The 4822-nt window shown below is 42.5% G+C and overlaps 1 long non-coding RNA gene across 1 annotated transcript in view; it reads right to left on the bottom strand.

Annotated features, from left to right (window-relative positions):
- Positions 1 to 335: 335 nt before the first annotated feature.
- The window catches only part of LOC109374196 (uncharacterized), an 11553-nt gene continuing 7066 nt past the window's right edge, over positions 336 to 4822 (bottom strand). Inside the window, exon 2 of the long non-coding RNA XR_002122358.1 lies at positions 336 to 1592. This is a non-coding gene — a long non-coding RNA (uncharacterized LOC109374196). The remainder of the gene's footprint in view (positions 1593 to 4822) is intronic.

Below are 4822 nucleotides of genomic sequence, written 5' to 3'. Positions count from 1 at the left end.
TGCTCCCCACGCCTCCTCACAAGCCCCCTAAATTGTTAGGGCATCTTACTCATTCCCCAGGACGAAACAAGTGGTGCCGTCAGGACACTGCCGAGTTCCCAGACTTTTATGAAGTTCTTCTTGTCACAGGTCTAGTGTTCTGACCTTTCAGTGTGGTGATGATGGGACCAACCCGATTATAACAAAAGTAACTGTCATTATCTAAACACCTTTCCTGCACATGGTGTTTATCAAGCACTGCTCTGTGTGCCTAACAGTTGACATTTAATCCACAGATTTGTCTTATGAGATAAGCTTGTCCTCATCCCTTTAAATGAGGAGACTCAGGCCAAGAGAATTTAAGGGTCAGAGAACCCATTGTATGTCTACTTTCATTGTATTTCAAGTTCTCCCCTCAGCTTAACACCTTCTCCCCAACAGGGTCGCTCTTACCTGGTGCCCTATGTCTGTCTCTGACTTACAGGTGTGAGGGTTCATGTGTGGTGGCAGAGAGAGTCCTACAGACCCAAGGCTGGGGCTTGGGGCCCAGGTGTGCATCCCATCTCTTGCCCCCGGTTATGGCGTGTGGAGTAGGTGGGTAATTACTCGTCATCGCCTGAAGGAATAACACAGGAGTGAGCCAGGGAAAATTCTCCAGCCTGGCCAGGAGCCAAAGGGAGGTTCTTCAAGAGTGGAAGGCAAGGCTGGCCGCTGATGAGCAGAGGGCTCTGGGGAGCGGATGGGGGCAGAGTCAGGGGCCCAGAGTTATTCCCAGCTGCTGTGGTGTGTCCTCCATGCTTCTGGCTTGGTTCCCATGGTGGCCTGCTCCGACATTCCATGTAGCATGAGCTCCCACCCAGGCCTCTGCTGACCAGGCCGGGCCAGTCTCACCCAAGGTGCTGGGGGCCTGGCCAAGGGTGCTGTGCTGGAGACAAAGCACTTGGCTGTGGGTCTTGGGACCCCTGTGGAGTCCGCTGCCTTCACGTGTCAGGGGACATGTACTACACCCATCACGTGCCTTGTGGTCTGTCCACAGCCACGTACGTCCCTGACCTGTGAGGCCATCTCCTGTCACTTTTGGCCCCACTCTATTGCCAGTTTCACTTCAGCCTCGCCACACTTTTCTTGGCGTCTGCAGCTCCATTTTTCCTGTTAAAGCCTTTATCATCCTTTCAAGGTCAGCTCCAATTCCACCTTCTGTGGTGAGTCTCTCCTGCTTCTAGAATTCCCTCACATTTGCTTGTCATGAGTTTATGCTTCTTTCTGCCTTATAGTAAGTCAGGTCCTTCCATATCTTCTTGATTTTATATTCTTCAAAGTTTGTAGCTCGTAGGAGTTGCTAAAGATACGTTTGTTGAATTAATAAAAGCGTTATATTTAATTAAAATATTGTCCTCTGCAGTTACAAGATTCTGCCTCGTGGATCTTTTAAAGTGCGTGTACTTTCAGCATAAGGATTCTACAAAGGGACTCCCTTTAAACCTTGCCATGGATTCGTTCCCCTGGGGCTTTCTCTTCATCATTTAGTGGTGGGGAAAAGCAGTAAGCTCCAAGCAGCAAAATTCTGCCCCGGGCGCACAATGGCCTTTGCAGGCCTGGCCTTTGAGTCCTCTCTGCAAATGAAAAACAAACAGTGGCGCCACTTCAATGTTGGGAAGACAGACGATTCCCATTTATTTTACATTATACTTTAGGACCTAAACAGAAATATTCCCGCTATTCATCTCAGCATGGTTTGATTGTGGAAACATAATCGGAATTGTTTAAGAGACAGAGTCGGCTTCTATTTTGGTCCTGGCACAGGAAACTCAGCCTTTGTCCATTTTTACCGTTTGATTTATGTGAGGTTAAAAATTCATAAGGCAGGAGCCAACCTCCAGCAAATATTGTTTTTTGCATGAGCCAATTCAAACATTCTCTCATCTCAGGTTTCCTGTTCAAAGCGTTTACAAATGCTCAGTTTAGCTGCGGCTTGCCTATTTGATCTACTGAAGGTCAGTCGGTCTCTGCGGTGACCTCGGGGGTAGCGGGGGCTCCATCAGGGGCTCAAAGACAGTGACGGGGAGCCATCCCCCTTTCAGGCGCACTTTCTGCGTCAGGCGCCTTACGTTTGCTATTTTATCTAATCCTCCGGTAATCCTATGACGGAGGCCCGATTATCTCGACTTTCCAGAAGCAGAAACTGGGACAAGTGAAGGAGCCTGCCTCAGAGTGCACCATCGGTGAATGGCCAAGCTGCGAGGCTGTGTGTGGGGCTTGTGGCTGCAGAAGGGATGAGATGGAGATGTCACAGCTCATTACGCCTTCCTGTTGCCCAGGTGCCAAGAGGCAGAGAATTCAGGCTTGCATTTCATATCAACCCAAAGACTCCTAATGGAGGAGGGTCTTCATTTTCTTCCTGACAACACCACACCAGGGCCCTGTGCTTTCTGAACTGCAGACCCGTGGGAGCCACCGACATTCAAAGGATGGCTTCTCACTTCACTGGCAAGCCCCTTGCCCTGCACACGTGGCCATGGGTGCTTCACTCTTTCTTCAACCCACCCTTGTCGAAATCTCTTTTTCCAAATAAAGTGATATTCTTGGATTCCAGGGATTAGAACCTGGATGTCTCTGGGAGCCATTATTCAACTTTTCATAATGATAATAGTGAGACTTAATAAGGATCAAGCTCACACTGGTAGGTACTTATTTTCAAGTACTCACGGAACATTGACAAAAGTTGCATGAATTTGGCTTTACAGACACCCCCAAAGAAAATATTGCTACTTGTTGCACAATATTCTAAAATTCAAATTTTATAATACACATAGAGAAAGAATAGCCAATTATTTGGGCATTACCAATAAAATTAAAGTGCTCCCCAATAATATTTAAGCCACCAAATATTATTACAAATTATTTTTTAAATCATGAAAATGGGGGCACTACAAGTCTAAAGCTATCAGAGGTATCTGGAGAGGTTGATTTTTAACTCTAAATTCTTTCATGACCAAATAAAAAATAGAAATGTATAAATAATCATTCAGTGTAGGGAATTAGAAAGAACATAAAATAAATAAAAGCAGAAATTAAAAAATTAGGAAAAAGTGGTAGCATTAATAAGTAAAAAAACAAAGCAACTCATTTTTAAAGAAGATAAACACCTCTGTCAAGTGTAATCAAGGAATAAACGGAGAAACCACAGCGAAACAAAGTTAGAAATGAGAAATTACTACCATTATATTACAAAGTTATTTTGGAGGCTCCGGAAACAGGACAGAAAGAAGAAATATACACTTAATATGAAGAAGATGAAAGTATTATTATTTCCAGCCAATATGATTATATATAAACATGCCCAGATTATCAATCAAAATAATATGTGGATTATTGATAGAATTCAGTGGGTGAACATGAAGGTACTAAATAAAAATCCAGTCTCTATATTCTCTATAACCACTTAGAAAACATAATAATGAATAATATAAATATTATTATTATACTTACCAAGAAATGTACCATAACAATATGTTACATAATATGTCCTGGATGAGAAAAATATTTTGTATGATGAAATTTCCCATCTTACATGATTAAAATAATTCTAAACAAAATTCCTATAAGATTTTTGGAGAAACTTGCCAAAATAACTCAAAGTTCTTTTGAAAGAATAAAATAATGAGAATAAGTTTTAAATATTTACAAAAGGAAGTATTTTGGGGGGAAGTATCTGGGGAGGAAATATTAACAATATGATAAAGCTATGTTAGTTTTCAGTCAATTTAGCCGTTTTATGAGAGAGGGAATTTGAATACACAGGGAAGCTGGCAAAGGCAGGTAGTCAGAGAAGTTACGGATTATTGAGTGGGGAGAGCAGGCCCTGCTAGTCAGGTGGAAACCTGTTGCCTGATGAGATCTGTGGGAAAGCCACTCCCTGGAATATGTGAAGGGGATACAGCACAGTTACTGAAATTCCCAGAGTGCTCCACTCAGCACCCCGGTTCCCCCATCCATAGACTAGGCAGCCTGTAGGGATCCCAGGAAAAAACTCTGCAGCCTGTTTTCTAAAATAATGGGGCATACCACAACCATATAGACTCGGCAGCGGAGAACAGACATCAAATGTCCAGCTTTTTCTCTGAAACCCAAAGAGAAAAACAAGCATCACCAGATGAGGAACTCCAGATTCTCCAATGAGAAAAGCCCGGACAAAGGAACAGACAAAATAGGTACCCGGAGAAACAAGGCAATTCGGGGCACAAAAGGAAAATGAAGAACAATACTCCAGTTAATAGAGTTAAGATTTTGGGCTCATAAACCAGGAACAAGACAACATGAAAAAGAAAGAATTATAAAACAAGAACACTATTTAGAGATTAAAACACTAAAGGTGAAGTCAGGGAAATCTCCCCCCAGAGACAAAAAGATGGAAAAATATAAATGAAGCGATGAGACTACAGGTCATAGAAAGAAAGGACCGGAAAAAATAACAGTGGAATTATCAGATAAAATATAGGAGTGATTCAAAATGGAAGGATATAAAAGATCAGATGAAAGGACTTGCTCTACAGTAAATTATAAACAACTCTACCATAAGAAGAATCTAATGGCCTCTTGGATTATGTAATTGATAAATGTTTTTCCTTTGCATTGATTTCTAAGAATTTCAAAGGTAAGTTTTCCGCTTACCTCTAGAAAAGTGCTCAGGAATTGAATATTTTTTATATCATGCCAGATTATCAATTACCAGTTTATCTACCACCACCATTACTACGTCACCACCACATCACCATCACCATCGCCATCACCACCACCACCATCATCATCACCACCACCACCATCATCATCACCACCACCACCA

Source organism: Hipposideros armiger, unplaced genomic scaffold (assembly GCF_001890085.2).
Source record: "Hipposideros armiger isolate ML-2016 unplaced genomic scaffold, ASM189008v1 scaffold_17, whole genome shotgun sequence".
NCBI classification, from domain to species: Eukaryota; Metazoa; Chordata; class Mammalia; order Chiroptera; family Hipposideridae; genus Hipposideros; species Hipposideros armiger.
The sequence above is the reverse complement of the archived record's forward strand: the minus strand, read 5'-3'. Positions and strand labels throughout refer to the sequence as shown.